Genomic DNA, 26,302 nt, shown 5'->3' with positions numbered 1-26,302 from the left:
GGGCAGTGCCCTGGCTGTGTGTTAGGAAACGGCATTGCATGCCTCCATGTTAAATATGGTCAAAGTGGCGGAGAACGTTAACAAAATTCAAGTCTGGGGTTTGACGTGCCAGATCCACGCTTTATGAGCCGCACCGTAGTAAGAAGCTCCATATTTATTTTCACCATCTGGGGTCCTTTAACCTGCACCGAACGCACAGTACACGGACGTTCTTGCATTTCACCTCCATCGTAATGCAGCCGCCCCGGCCGGCATTAGATCCCAAGCACTCGGGTTATTAGTGCAACACCTCAGGCCACTATGCCACCACGGCGGGTGCGGCGGATAAAGGAGTGAACATCGTTTTTACAGAGTGCGTATCGCTTAGATGTTACCCGTTAGCACGCTACAGAACGAAACGAAAAGCTTGGCTGATATGTATGTCATCGTGCTCATATTTCACATGGAGGCCACATTCTTTTCTGTGACGTAGACGGGGTGCTGGCGAATGTGTTGGGAATCTGCGCGGCCACCAAGCAGAATCTGCGCTGCTATACGTTCTCGGTGACAAATCGTACAGCGCAGAAGCACACACACAAATGTTTAAAAGAATGGGACGACAGACCGCCTGCAGTTTGCTGTGACGTCGAAATAAGAAGCACAAACAGCGACGTTTCTGTACTTTTCTGATCAATAGTTCAGTTCGCATGGTTGCGGCACGCATTACTTTTTTTTAAAATCCAAACGACGAAAACTGTACGCACACAAATTAGCACGGCGTTTGCGACGTTTGAATTTGGCGCCTTTTCCCGCGCACTCCATTAGCTCCGGCCGGTGCACCGCGTTACTGCGCTAAAGAAAGTAGTTCATCAAAGAAGTGAAGCAAAAAACTTTCATACACATGCAAAGCGCAACAATTGTTCTGTAATAACATGACATCACAGAATTTGTTATCAAATAGTACAATTTATGATAATATAAGCGTGTATTTGTATGAGTATACATCTATGATTGCGCGTTTGCGGTGTTGATGCTTGGAGCATTCCGGCGAGTTCGTGTACGCTGTTCGCTTGAAAGCTTCCTGCTTTTCTGCGTTCTTTGTGTGCTTCGCTGTGACATCTTTGGAATATTCCTGCATGTTGCTCGCTTTTTATGGGCTTGTTGCCTCGAAGATCGCCATGATCGCCTCCGACTCAGCGTCATCAAAGGTGAGTTGATGTTTCGAATTCCCCTTGTTCGTCCATTGCGAAACGGTGTACGGGAGCCCGGAAATGAGTTCAGCGCCTGTGCGTGTTTGCCGCGCGCCTCTTTTCTAGTTTTCATTCCTAGCACTATCCTTCCGTTGCGAGAATTGGTTGTACAGCACTAGATTTATGATATATAACGTGGAGCTTTGTCCTGGTTTAACTTTACTCTCCGCTTGTGGTGACGTAAGGCAGCTATGTGGTGCCAGCTAAAACAGGGCTGTTGTACGCCATGATTTCTGATACGGTGTTCGAGCACCGATTGAGTTAGCCTTATTAATGAGCGCATAATAATGCGACGTGAAACCATCCGATCTGTACTGTAATCGAAGATATTTCGTTTGCGCCACGCTAGTACAAGGCGTGTGAGTGAGCTGTAGCAACAAAGGGGGGGGGGGGGGGGGGATCAGCGAAAATGTATTCTGTTGCGCTGTTCCCTTCAGGATTCGAGTGACACCACGGTGCTTCAACGCTACTATCTGTCACGCCGTGCGGCCGACGTTCGCGCAACCGGAAAACACAGAGGAGGCTGTCTCGCAATAATAAAAAATGTCAAGTGTGTACACGCGATTCTATGCGATACGTGACATACAATAGGGGTGATGCCACAGAGTGCTGCGAAATCACCGAGTTATACGCCTTGCCAACCGCGTGTGTTTTGTTTTCCACCTGTTAGCGCGCATTCAACTTTCTTTTTTTATCTTCTCCGTTCGGTGCCATCGAGTGCTTCGCCCAAACGGCTTCGCGTAGGTGCTCTGCATTCACGGAAAGGCAGATTTCATGGCACTCCAGGTCCTACTTTACTGGGATAGAACATTAAAGAAATGTAACAGCGTGAAATTTCAGCTTTTCGCACTTTAGTAACTGATTGATGTAACAAAGTTTTAAAATCAGTAAAGGAACGAGATAAATGCCTGGCATATCTGCCTTGTCGTCCCACTGTGTTTCGAGGCGGCATGTATATGTTATCGGCAACATAAACATCAATAATTAGCATTGTTTCTTGTGACCATAGAAGTAGCTAGTTATGTCGAAAAGCCATTTTTGCTTTGAATCCGAGCACTACACAGTGAGCAGATTGAAAGGGGAGCGCATCGTTGTGAACTAAATGACGACGCTTTGCCACAAGCTTGGAATAATATTTTTTGTCGAAAGAGCAGGTCTGTGAAATTCTTTCTTTGAGTGTAAGCAAAACTTCAGTAGCATCAGGTAGACGGGGAGTAAAAGAATGTAACACTGGGGCTTTATATGAAGGAGCTGCCTTTAATATGTGGCCATAAAAGGTAAGTAGATGCGTGGAAATAATTTTTAAAATAAGTAGAGGAATGTGAAATAAATTATTTGACAAGCTCACACTGCCATTTGCAAGAGCGGCCACACTTTCGTGTATTCGATGACTAGTCATTTGTATCCGTCCATTTATGTCACCCTTATGGTCCATGTAGCTCTTTTGATTGTCGCTTTTGCTGCATCGTGGCTTCACGTTTTAATACTGACATCTTTTTTCAGATTCAAAGTGAGCTGGGAGACGCCCCAGCTGGCACGCTAAAGGTGAATTCTTTGGTCATCCATTCTGTAGCGTCACCATGATCAAATACAGTGATGCCGTGAAAATGTATTGCAGGAAGCAGGAAAAAAAACAACATTGCTGATGCAACTGCAATTAAGGCATTTGCTCCAGTGATCAATTGGAGCAGAGTGCCTTCATTAGGAGACATGGTGCCTTTAAGCACTCAGCTGAAAGACTTAACAACTGCACCGGGACTGGGAGTGAATTCAGTGTCACTTGTGAACATATTAAACGCAGAATGTGTCTTTTTCAGTGTATATGCCGGATATGAAACTTAGTGTGGACATTAGTGGTCTACATGAGTGAACATCTTTATAGTTTTACCAGAACGAAGGTATAATGGCCTATGTCATACAGCAGTGCACTGCTAGATGTATCAAACCAGAACAGCAGCACCCTTCGAGAAAGTTAGCTGAAGAACGAGCAGTGATCGGGGCTTTCTGCATTTCAAGGGCCAAATTCCAAAAAGATTTATGCCGAGCTGGATGGTGCGAAGTGCCGGTCACCACATGCCCTATCTTGGCATTATGTCTTGTTAAGATACAGAAATTGCATCACTGCTCATAAATTGGAAATTGGGAGGTTGAGGGGAAGTGGAAGGGCTCCCCTCTGGAGCAGCCAGTGCATGCCCTTTGCTATACTGATAATCCTACCTTAATGAGAACCAGTGATGCATGTTAACCTATTACGCAGCAAAGTGCATTCCTTGTTTTGTATTAAGGGGACACTAATGACACCCTTAATGAATTTTAAATAAAGCATCGTCTTAAATAACTACTTCTGTAAATTTCTTGGTAGTTGCTTGATTATTAGAGAAAATAAAGCTCAAAGTTTAATTTTCTGAGTATCGCCCCAAAATCTTCGTGCTGACACCTCATTGTCACATCATGGATTCCAAGTATTTTTTCATACTTTGGTTGTATTGGTTCTGTAAATGTTCCTGACGCTTTTTATTAGGGTTTTTGGAATATGATGAAGAACATCTTTATTTGCAAAAAAAATTGCTACACCTGAACAGACATCATCTAAATCCATGACGTCACAGCAAGCGGGTGTGGTAACTTCAAGGCAGCACTGCCACCAATCTTTCCTCTTGCTGCTTTTACAGTTTACTCAGCCTCTTGTCACGGTATGAGTGAATCTCTTGAATTGTAGGAAGGTCATGTACAGATACATCTAAAATAATTTTTCTCTTTAGTGCTTTCATGCCGTAGTTGCTTAGGGGTGTTGGCACAGCTCCGCTAAGCACGAGGTCACAGGATCAAACAACCGCATTTTGATGGAGGGTAAATACAAAACTGCCCAGGTACCTTGCAGCCTAATTTAGTAAAAATTAGTCCAGAGTTCCCCACTATGGCGTGCCTAAACATCAGATTGTCATTTTGGCACTTAAAATGCCAGAATTTAATTAATTTAATTTTTCTTTAGTGCTCCTTTAAGCTGTAGAATTCATGATCTCTGCAAAAACTCATGCTCAAAGTATTCTCCATAAAGATTAAATAAACAGTAGATATAAGTGTCTATTTATATATTGAATTGTGGTGATACGTGAAGACTATTAGAACGGTGGTACAACAAGACAGACAGAATTGTAATACAATGTGTGACGGCACGATGATGCACATCGAGGAAATGACCGAGTCTCCCTAGAAGTCCCTGACATGGACATCAACTGACTGTCCACAAACTTCTGAGTTCACTCCGTGATCTTGTGCAGCCTGTGCTTTGCGAGTCGATTAATTTGATTGAGGTGGTGGTTGGCACATACTGTCCTTGCAGCTTATGTACATTTCATACAGTGGAGTGGAATCTCACATATTACATCTGGAGCACAGCAAGTGAACATGATGTGTAGTGGTAATCTTAGTAATGATCGACAATCATGTCCCTCTTCGAGCTCCTAATGCTGCTTGCCAACACAAGCAGCAGCAGTTGCCCAAGATAGCGGGAAAGAGATTCATTGAAAAGTGGCATATGCCCAGGGTCGCATAACCAGTCACCCAAGCTGTTCTGACGGTTGATTTTGAACTCTTCCCTCAACATAGCAGCCCAATCTCCCCATTAGACCATGGGCTACCTATTGACACAAATGGATGGGAAAATAGAGACAAACACCTGAAAATATGAAGTATCCTAAGAATGGTAATCACAATAAATGGTACTAGATGTGCATTAGCTGAAGCTCTTGGGCCTGTTGGTGCATGATGAACTTGAAAAATGGGGGTACCAGCAAAACAAAGGACGCGCACACACGGAAGAGGCGTTAGACAGGGAGTCCGTGTCTAATGCCGTTTCCTTGTGTGCGTGTCATTTGTGTTTCGCTGGTACTCCTCTTTTTCAAGTACTAGATGTTTGGATACTTTGGTTTATTATTCTTGTTTGTGCTGGATTGTTTTTCTGAAACGTGGCATCCAGACAGCATAAGAAGCTTCTAAGAAGTCAAGTTTAGCATTCTAGATTTGCAACAGGTACTTTTGTAATTTATTTGCAGTAGGGCTGTTGTGTGAATGTGCTTGAAAGGCTTAAAACTGTTTTGCTAACATTTACTTAAACGTGCAGGTTCACATAGGTTGAAGGAGTGCACATTGAGAAGGTTATCCTGGCACAGCTTACCATGGCCTGCCATGGTGGACCAGGAAAGTTTGCAAGGGCCTTGCTTCACCATGTGTTCACAGAGAAGGAGCTCATGGGTCATTTGGCCTTTGGAAATAACACCAAGGGGCAAAAAAGGCTCTTGACCCCACCAGGGTCAGTGCTGTTATAGGCAAGTACCATATATCCTTTCTGGTTGCATTTTTACATTCACATTTTTTTCTAAAATTATGAACTTGCCATTGGCATAACTTTCAAGTAGCCCGTGTGTGCAGTTGTGTGCTGCGATAGCCTACTATTTGGAATGACTGTTCATATGACCATAAGTGCGTAATGCCGCCATACACAAATGCTTCTAAAATTTGAAAGCTGCCTTCACTGCTGAAAGTTTTTATATAACATGAGCTGCATTGGCGCATTAGCAGTGCTACATGGCTGTCATTGCAAGGAATAGTTGTCTGTGAAGCACGCTCCAAATCTATTGGCATGGAGGACATGTTTAATTAGCCTGAAAGTGTTATTCTAATACACGAATTGCGGAGAAGCTATGCTCAGGTGTGGTTACTGCTCAGCTCGAGCAGGAGCACGTTCACCAAATTGCAGAAATCAAAACAGCTCTCCAGGTTCTGAGATGTGAAACAGTAGATTCACCAATTTTAACAGACCACATCGAATTAAGGTTGCTCCTATATTGAAGGAGGTCCATGTGATGCCAGACAGCAGCCTTTTAGCAGAGGGAACCTGAGTGGTGTGGCAATTTTCTTTTGGTTGTTTCAATCAAAGAAACAACATGGACAGAGTTGCAAGCATTGCTGTCAACAGTACTACGTTTAGTGGGCGCTTACTCATTCTAAGCACTTAACCTATGACTCGTATTTATTAACGCACACTTTATCACTTTGTATTCTAAGATATGAAAAAAATATTTATGTGGCTTTTCCCCATATACTTCAATAAATTGAAAATAGGCTATTGGGGCCTAATGTATAAAGCTTCTTACAGTCCATCGGACATGTCCACTACTCCCATTCTGAAATTGTTAGAATTGATTCCTGCTTCCTTACTTCACCTACCTGTTAACAGGGTTATTATGAACCATTGCCAAGTAGATTATGGGCTTAAAATAATCAAAAAGATGAATGGGCTTTTCTGTCGCTCTTGTTTAGCCCGTTAAGGGTCACATTTTGGGGAGAAATATGCCTCTCTAATTTAGGAGTTAATATTTTTTGTGGTTTGCAAATGCTCAAAACTTTCGAATTGATTAGTGTCCTATTCAATTTAGTCTTTGAATGGTCACTATTTGTAAATGCGAGTATTCTAATATTTCGAAACACCAATAAAACATGAAATTTGATCCAAAGTACGGTAAATTTTCACGTCCAATAACATAGTATAGACATAAAACGTAAGAACTTGTAAGAATAGCAGACCAGGCTACATTACTTAAGTAGCTGTACTTTAGAGGCTGCACAGCAATCATTTATGCTTACTGAAGAGTCCTGTGCATGTGAAGAAACCTTTTGCTGCTCCATTTGTGCTTTTAATAAACAGCTCTTCATAACATAACAATGACAGAAACTTGCAAACATTAATAATACTAGGTTGTGAGCCTCATCTTACATTAATTGTGATATCAGCTGTTCATTATTCAGAAGCTATCCATTATTTGATTTGCTTCTAGCATTATTCGGTTCAGCCTCAAAAATCACTTTTCGTGCACCCTTAATATATTTATTGCAGATTTAAGTTCTTCAGAGTGACGTTCCGAGAAAATGAAGTGGTAAATAATATTTTTAAATAACGATGAAGTGGCAATACCATTTCAGTATTTGCAGTTTTAGATGTTTTGTTTTTTTATCCAGGATAAAGCAGCATAATTTTTTTGTGTAATGAAACTTACAAAAACTTGTGGCAACACTCCCAAATTACTGCAATGACAGACACCAAGGAGCTAAGTGAAAATCAGTTTTGGAGAAACCCATGGAGCGACAGCACTTTAAGAATATTTTCTAGAAGCCTCAGAAGGTTGCAGCACCTCCAGTGGGATGCTACGCAACACTTTGTTCTGAAAAGGCAAATTTTTTCAGAACGTTCCGTCACAGCCACAGATGTACGGCAGTAAACCCTAAAAGGGTTAAAGAAGTCAGTCCTATGGCATATGGCTCTTAAAAAGACAGCATTTCTTCGTACTGTCACATTCTGCATGTTTCATGCTAAGCAGCTTGGTGCACAACTACATGGAATCCTCATTATAACAGTAATTCAGTCGTTGAGGCAGAAAACATACTGTGCTGTAAGCAGTGTCTTCTTTAATGTAGAAAGTCCTAAGTCATTGTAAGGCGAGAAGTACATTCCGATTGCATGTGCACTCAGGAAACCTAACTTCAAATGAAGCTACACTCAATTGTAGTGACATGACAGTATTGTATTTGGAGCATGGAAAAGCACAGTTAAATGCTGCACATTTTAATTATGAAAGTTACAAGAAATAATTTAATTGTCAGTTCAGGTTTATTTATGAACAACATGAATTTTTTTCACCATTTTGTTTCTCAGCAAGCAAAGTTCACATCTTCAACATTGAGGATATTCATAAAGTTATTTTGCTACAGTGTTTTGTTCCTCTTTGCCCTTTCCTGCATTTGACACTTAGTGGAGTCCAGTGCCACACAGAATCAATTTAAATGGTCATGCTGCAAAGCTGTACCCGTGGAAAGTTGGAATTAAGCAACACAAATACATAAATCAATTTCATTATAACAAGGGCATATTGCATGCCATTCTTTTGCATGTAGAAGTTGCTTTTTAAATCTTGTTCTGGCTTCTTGTTTTTGCAGGCTTCACGTGTCACAAGTTTCCTAGTACCAACATGCCCTATGTAAAGAACTCTGGCCTCGCTTCTCGCATGGGACCAATAGCCTCTCAAGAGCCCAAGTTGGACAGCTCAAACCAAAACACAAGTGTTGTGCTTTTGTAACTCTCGACATTTTTATGTTTTATGTTAGTCTCCTGAAGGGCTCAATTTGGATTTCTCAAATGAGCATATAAATGTTGTGCCTTTCTATGCCTTGACATTTTTATGTTAATTTTATTTATGCTAATTATGCAAGTCTCCTGAGAAGCCCACATTGGATTGCTTAATCCAGAATACAAGTGCTGTGCTTTGTTATAGTTCACTACATTTTTATGTTAGTTTTTGATATGGTTGCAGTAAGGATAGTGTTTCCTTATTAATATATTTTTTAAGTATCTTAAGTCATTTCATGCCAAACCACCCAATTTTGTCAAGAACTGTTCCACTATGGCAAAGCATTTCAAGTTTGCTTGATTTTGAGTAGGTACAATGAGAAAATTTTTGAGAAAATTTGCTTTCATACATACACTTGAGTCATTCCAGGGCAACCAACCAGCGTTTTTTTGACCATCACAGATATAGTTGAAACTCCGAACTCTTGCTCCCCATTTATTTTCCTTCGCAAAAATTTTTTTGAATTTTGGCAAAAATTTATTGTTCTTGCCCAGCTAAGCTAGAAGGCACTGATACACGTTTCTTTTGAAAGGGAAATTGTATGATCCAGATATTCAGATGATGTTCATGTCAAGAGACAAGTGGTGTGACTGCCAAAATTTGCAAAGTTTGAATTTTCTTCTAATGTAGGGAAATACAGAAGGCACAAAATAAATATAAAATCAGACTGGTTGACTTGGGATAGCTGCAAAATATTTCAAGCCTTGTAGGTTCAGTTGATCAGGTAAAAAAACTGAAAGTTCCAATTTTTCGCAAGAAGCTTCGTGTTGAAGGTAAAAAATTAGCTTTGGAGGTTGGCACAAAAGTATGTCGCCCATCGTTACACAGCCCTACATGTCTGCTATGCATGTGACAAGTAACAAAAAGGTGTTCTTTAAGTGCAATAAATTATTTTCTCTAATGTTCATTTGTGGATCACACATACAGCATAAATATAGCATAAATATATGAAGCAATGTCAGCTAGCAAGGAAAGATTGTTAATATAATTAGCCACAAAAACTACTCAACAAACTGACTGCCTTTTTTATCATTGTGAAGGCAGGTGACGTCAAGCACTGCAGCTGCAGTCTCAACTTGTATTTTTTTAACATGAATGCAAAAAGTGGTCGCCAGTGGTGTCTGACCAGATCAGACTGAACAAGGCAAATATGACTTTTATAGGTGAACACGTTCTGGCTCTGAAACAGTGGTAGCAAACAACACCACAAGAATTTGTTCACACTTATGTAGGTTTTCAGTCCTAATTATGAAGGTGTTTTCTACTTGCATCATCATTGGGCTCCAGGGAGCAGGGCACGAAGTGTCCTGCTCCCTCTGTGTTGCATTGCAGTGCGACAGGCCCTTTAAAATGCTTTGTATGAACAATATCAGCGCTCTTCCTGGATTTACTGTCTACATAATAGCCGATATTTGTTTTTGTAAACTGCATGAAAGATATCTTTTAACACTGCAGGATTCCCTCACATATTAATACGTACGAGGTCTGTTATAAAAGTGTTTGACTTATTTTTGCAGACACCTGATGAATATGAAACAAGCGCGTTTTCATCAGCCACCCTTGAGCCTTTTCGCGCATGCACGAATTTTTTCCCGCCTGCCAATTAGCGTGAATTGCTGAGACGCAGCATTTGAATGAGGTAGTACACAGTGCTCTCATTTTTTTATTGCAAGGAAAATGGCGGGGCGACTGGAGCAGTGCTACTGCGTCAAATTTTGCCAGAAACTGGGCGACAGCCACGTGGAAACCATTCGGAAGATTCAGACTTCTTTCAGTGACTACGCTATGAGCAGAACACAGATTAAGGAGTGGTACAACCAGTTTAAAGACGACCACGCATCGGTGGAGAGCGAGCCACGCTCCAGTCGGCCATCAATATGCCGAAATGACCAGGTCATTGCCTAAGTGAACCGTGGTGATGCGGGACCGTCGTGTGACTATCCAAGAAATTGTGGAAGAGGTGGGCATCAGCACATTTTATCCACATTCCATTATCACCGAAGATTTGGCCATGAAGAGATTTGCCCCGAAATTCGTTCCCAAGCTGCTCATGGTGGAGCAAAAGCAACTTCGTGTTGAAGTCTCACAGACATGCTGGATTCCACAAACAGTGACCCCAACTTCACGAACACCATAATAACTGGTGACAAGTCTTGGATGTATGTTTATGACCGGGAAACCAAATCCCAGTCATTACAGTGGAAGCATTCCACGTCACCAACCAAAGACCGCTAAGTGCGCATCAACGTTAAAGTGTTGCTGACTGCTTTCTTTGACTCCCGCAGTGTGGTACACCGCGGGTACGCACCAGAGGGTCAATCACTAAAGACTACTACAGGGATGTCCTCCATGGCCTATGTGATGCTGTGTGGCGCAAGATACCAAAGTTGTCAACAGGAAATTGGCGCATCCATCATGACAATGCTTTTCTCGCACTTGATTCAGACTTTTTTGGCGAAAAACCAGACTCCTGTAGTTCGACAGGCTCCTTACTCTCCTTATATGGCCGCCTGCGGCTTCTGGCTATTTCCCAAAATCAAGAGGCCATTGAAAGAAGCACAATTTCAGACAAGAGAAGACATTATGGCTGCAACGTCAGCTGAGCTAAACTCCATTCGGAAAGAGGCCTTCTCGGAATGCTTCTAACAATGGCAGCACCGCTGGGAGAAGTGGCTGGAGTCCCAAGGAGACTACTTTGAGTGATTAGGTTTCCAACGCTCCAGTTATCCCAGTTTTTTTTTCTTCAGCCAAAGGTCGGATACTTTTCTAACAGACCTCGTATTGATATTTTATGTGCAATGGCTGTATGGTTTACCTGGCCCACACCAAACACAAGCCTCGTTGCGTTAGAGGATGTGTCCCTTGGCAATAAAATGCAGACACTAACACCGCTTCTCTGTCATCTGCGTGGAGACGAAGCCAGCTTTGTGGTCTGCATTCCCAGCCGGCAAGCAGTGCGCACATCCGAGAAAAGTCGGTGCTGACAAAATTTCAAAAAAGAATTTCTCGCATTTAAAAATAATGCCTTTTGAACTTCACACATGCATAGCAGACATGTAGAGCTATCCAATAATGTATCACATACTTTTTGGCCAACCATGAAAGCTGTTTTTTCCTTCAACATGAAGCTTCTTGCAAAAGATTAAAATTTGTTTTTTTTTACAGGCGATTAGCTGAACCTTCAAAGCTTCACATTTTTTTGCTATACTATGTCACCTGGGCTACCATTCTGTATTTAATTTCTGTCCTGTGAATTTTCGTTACGAAAAAAAAAACTAACGGATTGCAATTTGACTTATTTTTGCCGGTGCCGAAAGCAATTGAAGTATTCAAATATTTAAAAAATTGGCTATTTTGGCAGTTGCATCACTTCACCGTATTTCCACGCACACCATTTGAAGGCCTCGATCAATACAATGTGCATTTGAAGAAGAATGTTGATTGATGTCCTCTAGCTCAGCTGAGCAGGAAAACTAAACTGTCACCAAAGTGCTACAAAATATCTGGCAAAAATAAATAAAAGTGGGTAACGAGTTTTGAACTCTAGTAAACATATAGTAATGTTTCAGCTATATGTGTGCTGTCAAAAAAACGCTGGTCGATTCGGCATGGAATCGCACACCTGCAAGTGCATCTGCGCCATTGTCAGAGTTCAATAAAAACTGCATTTGACATAATTTTGTAAAAATAACTTATTGCTTTCTAAAATACATGAGTAAAAAATAATAGGTATAAGTCGGCTTAAATTTAAAATTCAACGAAAGATCTCTGGTAATGGCAATGATGTGCCTTTCATGTTTGCATGAAACCATATCTTTTTCTGAATTCTTTCGTTATTTTTTTGTGGCAGTGAATAAAATTGTAATGGAACTCTCACAAGGAGTAACTTTGATTCCAGCACATCACTAATAGCTGTTTTTTTTTCCATATAAAAATCTGAACTAGTTAATATGAATAAGTCGCTTGATATGGAATGACCTGCGCAGGAACGTTATCATGGCGGAAAACACAACCGGATCATGCAACAGCAATGCAGCATAATAAATTGCTCCCATAAGCATCACTTATTGTGATTGCCATGTTTCAGAAGTATATAACGTTTACCGAAATTGGCACATACCATTCAAGCAACAAATAAGGATTGTACAGTGATCCTTTTTCAGTTTTACAGATCTTTAAGTTGTCTGTGCCAGGTAGCATAATTTTTGTTCTTGAGCTGGATTATTCAGAGGTGGACATTACTAGCACAAGAAATGGAAACATTAAACTGATTCTCATAAATTTATTAATTCACTTATAACATGACGGCACATATTTCAGTTTGCAAATTGTAGCCAGTGATTTTGAAAGACATATTCACTTGAAATTAATTTCCAGGATGACACCAGTTGCGAAATTTTTCCATAAATGTGAGAAATACATGGGCATTCTGGTTACTTTTGTGCTTCAATGCATAACAGTGCATTCTGTTAAAAAAAAGTAAGTGCTACAGCAGTGCATTTCTACAGCCAGTTTGATGGCATGTGTCTCGTTACTGGTGTCATTCTGGAAGTTCGTTCTATGTGCATACACCTTGTAAAATTACCGTCTACAATTTGAAAAGCTTTATTAGGAACTGAGTTTTTCTTAATCAGCTGACTATGGTGTCTTGATTTCTCATGCAAATAATGTTTGGCACTCTTTATCTAGAATTATGTTAGCTGCAACAGTCCGTGTTTAATAAATTCCATGAAACTTAAAAATAACCACCCTGCATATCAGGTCTCAGTTGAGTGCTGTGGGCTCAAGCAAATCGTGCCATGGTAATAGTACCACTGGCTCCCTAATAGAGAAAGCAAGTGCCTTTTTTGAGTGCTCTTATTAACAGTCATGTCAGTCTGCTTCTACATTTAATTTAGGTATTTATTTTTAAAAATTTATTTCTTCTGAGAAATGCGTTTTACTTGAGGGCCACACAGACTACATCTTCAGTATTCTGTTTTGTTATGGTGTCAAGCTGCAGTAAGTTTGTACTGTGCAATAGTTTTTAAGAAGTTTCTGATGTGCTCAAACTACAAATGGTTGTACATTTACACAGATGTTTGTTTACAAATAAACAGTTCACCCAGAAAAATGGTTTTTGTCTGCATCAGTTCAGCACTCTTTATATTGTGGAGGTCCATCCACTCTGACAATTGAAAAAGTGGCATAACAGTACTGCTAGCACTTTTACAATATGGTTTATTACAGGCGATCTGGGAGCATGCTTTTGAGCCCAGGGTGGCAGAGGCCTGTGATACAAAACCCCTGTATTTAAATTTTATCCCTGCCCTCTCACAGCAAACATACCAACGTGACATCAAAGGTAATTATATGCAACATAGCTCAGCAGTATTTTAAGGAAAGTGCAGGTTTAAACTGCTAAATACCCAGTGGGGCATAAAGGGCTTTCAACATAATTTGTGTTGATGTTCAACAGATCTGCAACAATTCTTCCATGGGCTTTCAATATTGATGAACAACACATTTCAACAACACATCAATGGGCTTTCAATTTTGAGACTCAACACATCAACAATGCTTCAATGGGCTTTCAACATTGACAAGCACAACATTTCAACAATATGTCAATGGGCTTTCAATTTTGAGCTTCAACAATGCTTCAATGGGCTTTCAACATTGACAAACGACACATTTCAACAATACGTCAATTGGCTTTCAATATTGACAGACAACACATCTTCAACAATGCTTCAATGGGCTTTCAACATTGAAATACACCATAGTTTCAACGATATGCCTACGATCTTTCAAATTGAGAGGCCACAATGATGTTTCGACAGAATGTCGCGGGCCAATTATCAACACTTGTCAACAATTTCCTCAATGCTGTTTCAACAATTCCCCAATGATCTTTCAAGGTCATTTGTTGACGTTGAACAATGATATTTCAATAACCTTTCAACAATTTTTTTTGTAAGGGAGACCAGCGACACCCGCAGGGAGTGTCCACCTTCCAGAAGCTTTGGGATTTAAAGAAGATGGAAGGATTGACTGGTCACCAGTCGAGATAAGCGAGAGACGATTGGAGTGTCGGTGGAAAAGAAGCTGGGAAGATATTTACAAAACCGGGGTCATTGCAAGCAAGCGTAGGTAGTGGTACAATATAATGATGAGAGGCCTTAAATACGAAAGTTATGATCCATATCAGATAGGCAAAAGCTAAATAGCGCTAGATGTATTATTATTATTTGTTTTGAACACATATACACAGCTAACAGGAAAGGGAAAGCGAGGAGCAGGCTGGCAACTGCCACCGGAAGGGGCACAACGCCTGCCTACTCTTCTGAAGGGAGGTGACAGCAACACAGAAATGGAAGATAGGAAAGAGGGGAGGAAAGAGGAAAGGAAGAGCAACAGGACAAATCTAAAGACTAAAGTAGAACACAGTACACTACGCACGTTCTTCTGCCGAGTTTCGACTCTGCAGCCGGAATTACAGTGACGCCGCGTCGAACAGCCTCCATAATTATCAATCACATCCATGGCTAGTTCGCTATGCGGCTAATTGTGCGCTCCACTATGAGACGCCAAGTACAGCTGCACGCAATCACGGTTTCGCCGGTAGTAAAACTTAATTAAATCAGGCAGGCTAGGTGACTTTCTCCCCCGCCCCGTTTCGAATGGTATGCCAATAACCACCACCACCACCACGCGTGCGGGTGCTAGAAACGCCGAGGCCAACCAATCGCTCCTCGCCTCTTACCGCAAGCCTTTCTTTACTCTCCACCGCTGAGCCCGACGTCGTAACGACGAAAATTAATCGGGGCAAGCCTACGCACTAGAGGGACGCGAATGATGGGGCCTCCCACCCCGCGCTGTCACCAGCGGCGAGCCCGAGAAACTTCCGCCTATACGCATGAAATGCGAGAGCGCAGCAATGCACGAGCTGACAGTTTGCCGGGCGAGGTGGTTATGCATGTAACGCGACGGCGAAGTAAGAACGCTCGACGAGCATCGGCGACGGCTGCGCCTCGGATCCGAGATTACAGCGGCATTGGTTTTGCGTTTCACGAGCGATGCGAGGACACAATGGAGGCGCATCGGGGACAATTACATGCGCCTCTGCAGCTGGCGCGTCGCCGTAAAAGAAAAAAATAGTAATAGAAGAAGTGGTGCACTCGGATGGCGAAATCAGGCAACGCGACGTGGGTGCGCGCAAGCGAGGCAACAAAACAACGAGTACTGAAAGTGAGATGCTAACGGTTTTTGCATGCGGCCTATACCTTCATACCAAGCGGATATGCAATCATCGGCCTGAACGGCGTTATTTGAGCGCTCGTCGAGCGGACTTCCAATTATAAGCGAGCCAATCCTTCGTTGTGCCTCCGTAAGGCCACAGACTGCGTGGTTAGCGCAGGTATATGGCCGAACGGTCCCCGATTAGCCACGTCTGATCTCACAATGCTTTAAAAAAGACAGGGCAGCTAAAGCAGAACACAAAAACACGGCCACCACGTTTGTTTTCTCGTTCCAGTCTCCCAACATGAAGTTTGCAAGTTCTCGATGTACGTCATCGTGAAACTATAAAGAAGTCAGGAATATGAATGACGTTATGCTAATAAAGGAGGCGTCAATCGCATAGAACGACACACTTCGGGCCCGTGCGTCGCAGCCAGATTGACGCCACACAAGCAGGAAAGAACGCTGTGCAGCTGTGCACTGACCAGCGTTTTGACCAGTGACCAGCGCGCTATGACATTAACACAGGTGCGTAAGAGTTTCTTTTATATTTTTTTTTCATCGTAGTCGCTCAAGAGTATTCAGAGAATGCGAGATACTCTATAATACAAGGAATAAAATGCAGAAGGTATGACTAGATTAGCCTGGCTTCGTCAATCCAGAAAGAAAAAGACTTACTGTACGAGGTATCAAGGAAAAAGAAAAATGGCAGTAACCTGAGTGAATGGGGAAGCAAACTACGCCTGACTAGCATATACGAATAGGATTACATGTATACTACGATCTATTTTTACAGTGGCCTCCTAAAGGGGCTCCAAAAAACGTGAGCGAATTCGAATGATTAGCGGGGAGAACAATGGCTCAAGGATCTCTGTTCAGGCACCCCACAGCCGATTTTCCACGCGAACACGGATCCGTCTTCATCTAGGTCTGTAGTAGGTGCGCTCGTCCTCTCGGTGGCGTAATGCCGCCCATAAAATGAGAACACGCAAACAACCGGTTCTATTACCGTCGCGATGACAGAGACTGAGATAAACCTATATTACCCTCGGCTAGGTGCTAGTTTCAAAATGCGGCGTCTTAAATACAGAGGCCGCCATATGGGAAAGCCACGAGGGTGTGCGGTATGCTTTGGAGAGATGTGTTCGCTCAACGCAGTTCATCGAAGTTGGCTGCCGGTAACGGACCATGGAAAAGAGCTGCCTCGATTATCGCGAGAGAGTCGGTGAATCACGCGATACAGGTTGGGATGGCCAGCAACAATGTATGACAAATTAAATAATGATAACCGCTGCGAACGGCTGCGGCCAAAGCGCACTAGCTGCGCTAAGAATTGCAGCGCTCCGATGCGCGGGTAATTTTCGCCGAGCCGGACAGGAGCAACTGCCCGTAGACGCCGTAGCGGACAGGCGATAATTTGGCTGCACATTTGTAGCCGGAGCCGACGCCTTCGCGCTGTCGTTATGAACAGTGAGGCGCCGCACGAGGCGAAATAAGCCTAAGGTATACAGCCACAGAGAGAGAGAGAGAGAGAGAGAGAGAGAGAGAGATGGGGCGGAGGGGGAGTGCATGGAGGCTTACCGAGACTGGTCCCGGTTGGCTACCGTACTTTGGAAGAAGGGGAAACAGGGAAAAAGTATAAAGTCTTAAGAGGACTGAGGACAGTGGAATGTTAATCATGCCTCACAAGCGATAACTCAGTTTGGTTCAGTAAAGAGTTTAAGAAATATCAATACTGGCCGCAGTATACGGCTCCGGCCGCTTTAAAACCTTGAGACAGAAAATGTGTGTGTGTGTGTGTGTGTGTGTGTGTTTGTGTGTGTGTGTGTGTGTGTGTGTGTGTGTGTGTGTGTGTGTGTGTGTGTGTGTGTGTGTGTGTGTGTGTGTGTGTGTGTGTGTGTGTGTGTGTGTGTGTGTGTGTGTGTGTGTGTTTGGATTATTGGTACCGCCCATCCCAGCCTACGGGCACCAGCCAGGTGAAGGTGCGAGTGAGTCTCCCCTTGCTGCGTCGTCTCCAAGACACAGCCCGTGAAAAAGCTCCCTGCAAACAATACTTTAAAAAAAGAAAAATGTGTTTGCGCACAGCAGTTCTCATAATCGGCTCATGCATCACCTGGCTCCATATACCGAAACAAGTTAACTGCGGCCAAACAAAGAAACATGCCTCGACCTGTTGCATGCAGCAGCAATCCCCATCGACCAAGCTCTGCCCTCCTGACAAAAAATGCAAAGGTGTCAACAGCTGCTTCGCTCGCGAATGCTTCGGAAATAGGCACTTCTTCTGACACAGAGAACGGGCATCTGTTATGTTGGAACAATCGCGCACAGACCGACAGCCAGAGCTTTTTATGAACCTTTTCGCCTCGATGACCAGAGTCGCTGCTACAGGAGGAAGCCGTGTAGTGACAATAAACATTGTGTGCGCGTTAATGCGCCAGAAAAGCAGCGCTATAATATCCACCGAGGCGGACCGGACTCGCGAGGACGCCCAGCTGCGAGGACGCGACTTTTTTGCTTTCTGAGAACTGAAGGCGCGTGTCGTGTCGCCTGACGTGCTCGCCCCCTTGAGCTTCTCTGGAACGATTGTTCAGACACATAGGCGCCGGGCAGGCAGATGTCTTTCTGCCGCACATTGTAAGGGGCTCTGTCTAAAAGCAAACAGACAGGAAGAGAGAGAGCGAGCGAACGAGCGACCACGGGAACAAAGCACAGTACGGTATATATACGTGGCGTTCAAACTATCATGCACTAAGATTTAATATATATATATATATTGGTTCCGCCTAATCAACTTCTCAAATATTATAGTTAGATGAAGAGTTTTAGTTAGAAAATTGCAGAGCAGCATGGAAAACTCCCGATACAGCTTTCCTGTTGCTCAATACGTGCTACATAAAAGTGTTTTTCCGAGCGTCAAAGAAGCCCGCGAAAAAATGCAAAAATTGCGGCGCTACTGGCCGCTGATGCTCCTGAGTTCGTTCTCTCGCGCGACGGTTGCACCCGACAACTAGTGATTCTCCAGTGGCGTATAGTGCTGTCAGATAAGAATAAAAGTGCAGCTACTTTATGCCGAAAATAACAACCGCTCGCGTTACTAGCGATCACGCGGTCACGTTACGTTAACAGCAGCAGTTCGCGCATCGACGTCGTGTCACGCGATCGAGCAGCAGAATGAAGTGACCACGTCTCGTTACCCGGCTATGGGCTGCACGCCTTGATAGGCTTCTGGTAGAATAAGATTGCTGTAACGCCAAGAGGTGCCGCTTATCTCTTTGGATACTTTTTCGTGAATATCACAATTCCCAGCAGGTCTTAGGAGGAGACTTAGGCAGTTTGGAAACAGTCTGGGCATCCCACAAACTGTGCTTAGTTTTAATGTTTCGTGATATCGTCTGTATATACAGGTACTGAAAAAAAAAAGAATCATGAGCCATTCCACTCTTCGAAGGCGGATGACCAGCGAAGCTGTTTAGCACACGACACACAGGTGACACAGAAGTGTGAACAAAGGTACGAACACATTTATTGTGCCGATCGGTGGTAGACGTGACGATAGGTACGCACACACAATCTCGTATGACCTCAGCTATTAAATAAGTAAGCATTTCTATGCCTATTCAACGAGAAATTTGTCCGTCGCGTATGACAATAAGTCGCTCACAGCCCTTTAAGGAATTGCTCACACTCCCGTAAGCAAGCAAGAAAAGTGATGGTCTATACGTGAGAACCTACTGATGTTGAATATGGTGCCTATTGATAACTAATCTACTGAACATACATATCCACGTGATGAGACGTATAAGCTTTTGCAAAGAGTGAAGTTTTTGCACACGCAGATTTGTCGACGGACACGAAAAGCCCTCGGAACCCAAGCCCTAACTAGCCTCGCCGTAAAAAGGACGTTGACCACATTGACCGCCCAGTTCGCTACCCGGCACTGGGGGGAAGGGCAAAGGGTAGAAAAAAAAGTAGAAGAGAATCTGTGCGCACGAGACAGGCAAATGACGACCGCAGCTTTTCGTTCAGTCCAGCTGCCTTTAATGAACACAGCGGCACGTTTACAGCAACTGGCGCACTTTGAGCACTGCGACGAAGACGCCGCGTGCACGCAAGGTGCGCGACCGTCTGTTTGCACCCGCAAACTTCACATTCGGCCGGGACTTCTGGCCGTTCCGACGAGGAAAAAAAGTAGGCGTGTAGCGATTGGTATACTGCAGGCAGATATCCCGCGGACACTCGACGGATAAAAGGTGCGAGGTGCTAAAGAACGCGGTCGGACCGGGCCTCGTCCAGCAGCAGCGCGAGGTCGCGAGCGCGCTCCGGGTCTCGGGAGCGCCGCGAAAATTCCGGCCCGATATCCCAAAATAACGTCCGCTTCCCTCGCCTGTCGGGCAACAATAACAAGGCCATCTCTCTCTCATCCGCACCGCAAACATATTCGCCTCTTGCACGCATAGTGCTTCTTTTCACCTCTTCTTTGTAAGATCTCTCTCTCTCTCTCTCTCTCTTCCCGTGCATCCCTTTTGCAGCGGGGCGTTTGTTCCGTTGCATTCGAAGGCACGCGCGGGAGTGGCGAGGGCCAAATATTTGCCTTGGCCCTCGCAGAGCACGTGCAGAAAGAAAGAGGTACACGGCTGTAGGTGGGCCCGCGGCTTATCGGCCCAGTCGGAAAATCGCGGGCCGTGTTGCTCGGCGGAACCGTTCAGAGGCGCTATATGTTCTCCCGAGGCTAACATGTTCCATTTTGTGAAACTTATGTGGAACGATATTCAGAGTGATATGCAGTACACAGTGGCGAAAAGCTCGATAATAGGAAGAGCCGACGCTCAAGGACATTCGTTCCACATAGTTACCACTTAGCAGGTCGAACGATTCCGCGCATATGTTTTCCACTTAATGGAATCTATGTGAATCGAGGTTAAGAGGGTGCCAGCGTAGCCCACTCCTTCTTAATGAGCGCCTATGTGCACGCTCTCCCAAATTAACCGAGACTTGCGCGCGGGTTACACAACGCTGTGCAACGCCGATCGAGGCAGCCATGCCTTCCCGAAAGATCTACTTCGTGGACGCGTATTACACTGTTTGAAGCCCTGGGCCGAACACCAAGGTATACCGAGTACAAGCGCCGCCCTCGCTAAACGCGTATGACGCGCGCAAACGGCCTTAAGAAATGCGATCGACGATTGTATATTCGCCCAGGAATTTACGTGAGCGCTAGAAACGGAGCTTACTCTTTTTGTACACTGTGTCGATCCTAGCGTGTATAGCATGAGTTGTGAACAAGGGCCACGTGCCTTACTGAGCTCGCGCTCCCACACGAGCGGCGTCTCGTACTTTCACGACTTGAATACATGTTCACTTTCAGCATCAGTACAAGCTTACCAAAGATACAGACAGAACTGATACCCAGAGTCGCCGCGGTGGCTTAGCGGACATATGGTGTTGCGCGGCTAAGCACGAGGTCGCGGGATCAAGTTCAGGCCGCGGCGACCACGCATTTCGATGGGGCCGAGGTGCAAGAGCGCCCGTGTCCCGGGAATTGGGAGCACGTTTAAGGATCCCCTGGTGGTCAAAATTAATCGGGAGTTCCTCGCTGCGTCCTGCCTCATAATCGTATCGTGGTTTTGACACGTAAAACCCCAGAATTCAACTCAGAACCGATACTCAGACCATGCATGCATCCACAGCGTGAAAGGAGAAGCTGAAATATCACTATACCATATTCCTCCCGCCACGTTCATTCAGCAAAACCTAGTTCAGATCCCATTCAAGTGCCTTTTTTCACGGCGCTTACGTTATCCGCGCCAACGTCACGAAAAAAAAAGGAAAGAAAAAAGAAAACGCTCGGGAATGACGACCGCTACTCAAAACAGAAAAAAAAAAACTTGCCAGAAGCCTGCCTGTCGAGAATAGCATCCGTCTGTGGAAAAAATTGGCCCCGCACTGATAGCAGCGCAGCCTTCGGATAAAAAAGGGGGCGAAACGGTCACCGGGCGCCGCTGTTAAAGCCCGCACTCTGGCTGCCACATTTGGCAACGCCGGCGCCAGCGAAATGCAGCGACAGCAGCAGCGAAGCCACAGATGTGCACACGGCAGCGGATCCCCTTATCAGCGGGGTCAGTTGAGCAAGCACCGAAGGTTTCGCACCGCAGTGTATATAGGCTGATAAGAAAGAGAGAGAGAGCCAAGTATACGCGCCGCTCGGACAAGCGCGAAGCGAATGAAACCGCAGAACTGGGGCGTTACTGTGAGCACTCTCAAAGTGCGCCATATCGTAAAATTCGCATTCTTGTCAGTTATGGTTGGCCCACACTGGGCCGCTACGGGCTCTCTGACTGGCTCCCAACGCCAATACGGAGGAATTCGACAATATGGCGGAGTTAGGTATAGTGTCAGGGGCATGCAGGAAGGAAAACGTAGGAGAGGCCCCGGCCAGCACGGACGTGCTGTGTGGCGGAAGTCACGTGCTGATTTTAGCAAAAAATGCACTGGGACTGGTACCCCAAACGTCAACGTTGCCATAGCAACCGCGCTCCTGAAGCTCTTGTTGTTACTCTAGGCCTCTGAAAAGTGAGATAGGTTTTTTCGGCCTGTGTCTTTCCTGCACCAGATTATGTTGGCGATACAAGCTGACTTCGGGGCGTGGTGTGTAAGCTTGAAAGTTGTGTTTGGAGTCTATGTGTGCGAATGTCAACCGGGCAACAGAGGTGCTCAATCACGGCGCGGGTATTCGACTTCTTCATCGTGCCACGGAAAAGCCCACGAGTGCGGCTGCCTCACTAAAACTGTTACAGAAGTTTCGTAGGTTTTGTTCCGACGCGCATCGGCAACACAACCCTTCCGGCGGCTCGTAGCAATGCAAGTTCAAAACTCGCGCCTATCTGCTCCGGCGAGCTGACTGGAGGCGCAGAGAGAGATGGCACACCAACATGGCTGCGTTTCCGGCTTCAAAAATGTGACGTCAGGGCCTCTCTTACTTTGTTTCTTTCCTCCATGGTCAGTGAGTTCGATCTTATAGCGGCTCGAAAAAAGGGAACCATTATATAATCGCAGCCCAGAAAAGCACCCGCTGCTACGTACGACAGCGACCACATTTACAACGGTTGAGGGTGTGGTGATCGTGATGATGATAATTATGTTCTGTGAAACATGTTGATGGCATGTGCCCTCAAGCTCGTTCTTTCAACATTTTTTGGTGTACACAAATATTCGAATACTTTTATATTAAGGCCGTTCGATTAGTGCAAATTCCGAGTCGAATGCGAATATTCGAATATAACTATAGTCGAACATCGTATCGGATACCGAGTTCTAACAACCGAGTTTAGAAATGAGATATCGGATATCTCATTTCTAAACAAAAGAAAAGTGTCGCGGAGTCCATTTGGTACTAGAAAAAAAAGAAGGCTTATTTTCATTATTTGATACGTGTACAGCTAGGCAATGCCTATCACAACCGGAAATCGTGTCAGAGTTTACAAATCAGAAGTGGCTGAAAGTCGAACGCTTACGATGCACCGTGACAATGGCAGTAATGAAACAAACGAAGCTGGAGGTCATTCTTTGCATAGAGTATATTGTGTTCGTTGAATGATCAAAGTGTAATACTACAGCACCGCACATTATTTTAAGCGGATTCAATCATGGTTCCCCCATTGGCCGAATAATAAAGTGCAATCAATAAATCGAGAAAAGTGCGGATAGGCTTCCTAAAGGTGCGTCATCCTTAGTAAATTGTTTAGAGAAGCTATCTGCTCAGTGGGCTTTCTTTTTTCTTTCGGGAACTTAGCTAGCTTTTCTGTAGCAGATCACCACCCACATTGGTTCTTTCACCCTGCAGTATAGACTCCTATAGGAGTCACTATCCCGTATATCCGAACTGAAACGATAACCCGTATATCCGAACTGAAACGAATATTCGACAATTTGGAATAGTGAATTCTCGATTCGAATAGCAAAAACTACTAATTTCGTATTCCAAATCTCGAATATTTCGCACACCCCTATTTTATACGTTAAGCTACATTACTGAAAAATGAAAGTTCGCGTTATAGCGTGTTTTCCCCTTTCTTTGCGACATATGATTTAGCAGCTGTATCTTACTTAGCCTCCACCGCAGATTCTTCAACCGCTTCCGCTACTGGTCCTTAAACCCCGTGGAGGAAGAAAACAGACTACCAGGGGGCATCGCATGACAACTGTGAATCCTAGTCATAAAAAAAAGAAAAAGCAAAGGAAAGGCTTGTGAGAAATACACCCTCTCCACGGAATAGGCAAGTGGTAATTCCTAACCGCCGAGCTTGATATGAGAGTATGGGAGAGAGCAGAGCGAGTGGCGAGGCCCGATCGTGATAAGGGCATCACTAAGAGCTAACGAGAGAAAAAAAAACGTCTTAGAAGGCCCGGCAACCATGGAGGGCCCACTTCTCCAGAGCCAACGCGCAAATAGGCTATGCGGGGAGACGGAGGGGCGGCGTCAGAGGAGGTTGGCTTGCCGTGCGTGGCATGCTGCCTGACGTCATGCTTTCTTTTTCTATCCTCCTTGATAAAACTCAATTTGTCAGCCGCGAGCGCGCCGCGCCTTACGGAGGCGACAGATACTCGGCCTGCAGCAGCAGCAGCCTGAAGAGCCAATAGACTACGCAGAGTTACCGCATTTTCGCATCTACAGGCCGTATTCCTTGCGTCACTGTCCGAAGGGAAGAAAATTATCGCCCGTTATAGGAGGAAACGTAATCGGTGAACTTACTTCGCTGAAAGCGTTGCGACGTTCGCAGGCGTGTTCGTGCTTTATTAAAACTCGCAGTGAAAGAAGGCGATTTTCAGAGCGTATACGCGTAACTTGTGCGCACACCTCAGCCGTTAGCGGGCCGCGCACTACGCCGCTGGTCGTGCGCGAAAAAATCGTGAGACACTCCACTCTGTGAAGATGGATGACCAGCGCAGCTGCGTAGCACACGACAAAGAGGTGACACATGATCTTGAACAAAGGTACGAACACATATGTTGTCTTGATCGGTGGTCATCGTGACGAAAGGTACGCGCATACATTTATTTTTATACATCCGCGTGAATTCGTATTACGCATTCGTTACGTACATTCGTGTTTTCATTTTGCAATATAATGAGGCAAAGAATTTGAGGCCGAAATCGCCGCACCGAGTGGCAGTGGGCCAGTGCCGTATATATATATTGAGAAAAGTTAGTTTCATGAAAGTTTAAGCAATTTTGCGAATTCTCATTTACTTACGTTATGAACAACGCATGGTGAAAGGCACTAAGAAGGAATACGCGGGCAAGCTATTTTCGCGCTGTTCGTGATTACACTTCCAAATTACACTTAAACATGCGCCGTACTTAATTCCGTACTTTCTTCTGCTGCGAAAACGAGCGCATATCCGCAGCTATGGCGTAGAAACAAAATATTGTCTACGTATACGGAAACTGCGCGGTGTCGGAGCTGTGGTTGTATACGCGCTCCCTTGCCCGGCAGTAATTGTATAGGGTGTGCGTTTTGTGTCAAGTGCGTGTACTGATGTACATAATTAGCGCAGCTGTGCCAATTGCTACACGTGTACTCGGCGACTTGTTCTGTACATATTGGCGTGCGCAGTGAAATATCGTGCCCGCAGCTCCGGCGGTCTACAATTAGAGATGCAAAGCACACGTATGAGAAAGGTGGGGCGGGGGAACTATAGTGCTTAGCGAGAAATAGGGCACCTAACAATAAGTACAGAACCTTTTCCATGGAGACCGACAGCGACAAGCGCGACATACAAAGTCCATAAAAGACACCACACACGTAGCAGATGGGCGCTCATTTAAACGCAGACGCATCTGTAAAAAGAAAAAAAAAGAAAAAGAAAATCAAGTGTTTAGGGTACGTACTGTGCACATCCACTGCAAGCATAGCTGTAAGAATGACACACGCGAATGGATAGCACAGTGAGATTGCGCGCTGTGTGTGCCAAGTAGCCCCATTGCCCCCACTACCGGGATACTCGAGAGGCAGCCAGCAACAGCAACGCTGGAAGCTACATTTGTGACGGTGCTTTAAATACTGGAAGCAGTTTTCCTATCGCCATGCACGAGTTTTTTCCACTGTGTGGCAAAACTTCCAAACTGACACACGAGCACGGTTCTTCAGGTTCCTGGCATATTATACATCTCGGAAGTTAAACCCTCGATTGTGACGACCCTTATAACGCGACACATTTCTTCCGCCCGCTGACGGCATGTAAAGGAGGGGCTCGTCGCTCGCAGGCGTCGCGCTCCACAAAGCGTCCCGGGGTCACCATCGATTATGTCCCCCAAACCACCTGCGCACACGAGGGAGAGGGGATTCCAATGACCCCGGCGCGGAGCTCGCTGTCCTCCGCCGCCGCAGGGGGGGGGGGGGGGGGGAGAAGCCGACAGAACGAGCGCACCAGCCGTCCGGACCCGTGCCCGACCGACCCGAGCTCGCCTCGAAAGCGGGTCGCGTCGACGACTCGCGGTTTTCCGCGCTGCACTGCATCGCCGCAGAACAAGTGCGGCATAGGGCCCGCTTTTCAACAGCTGGCGGATGCCTTCACTCCAGGAATAAACTTTCGCCGCGTCCTCTTTCTTTCCCCCCCTATTCACATTGTTATCGCGCGCGGCACATTTTGGCTTCATTGGCGCGACCAC

General features: G+C 44.9%; 1 protein-coding gene and 1 long non-coding RNA gene across 8 annotated transcripts in view; one reads left to right on the top strand and one right to left on the bottom strand.

Annotated features, from left to right (window-relative positions):
* The window catches only part of HDAC4 (histone deacetylase 4), a 337,065-nt gene that overhangs the window by 113,331 nt on the left and 197,432 nt on the right, over positions 1-26,302 (bottom strand). The window lies entirely within an intron of this gene.
* LOC139057363 (uncharacterized) lies at positions 1,077-9,363 on the top strand. The gene is made up of 4 exons (XR_011512719.1): positions 1,077-1,187; positions 2,733-2,774; positions 5,353-5,557; positions 8,223-9,363. It is a non-coding gene; the product is annotated as an uncharacterized lncRNA (long non-coding RNA).

The sequence above is a fragment of the Dermacentor albipictus genome, chromosome 1, assembly GCF_038994185.2.
Source record: "Dermacentor albipictus isolate Rhodes 1998 colony chromosome 1, USDA_Dalb.pri_finalv2, whole genome shotgun sequence".
NCBI lineage: Eukaryota > Metazoa > Arthropoda > Arachnida > Ixodida > Ixodidae > Dermacentor > Dermacentor albipictus.
This window is presented reverse-complemented; position numbering and strand designations above follow the sequence as displayed.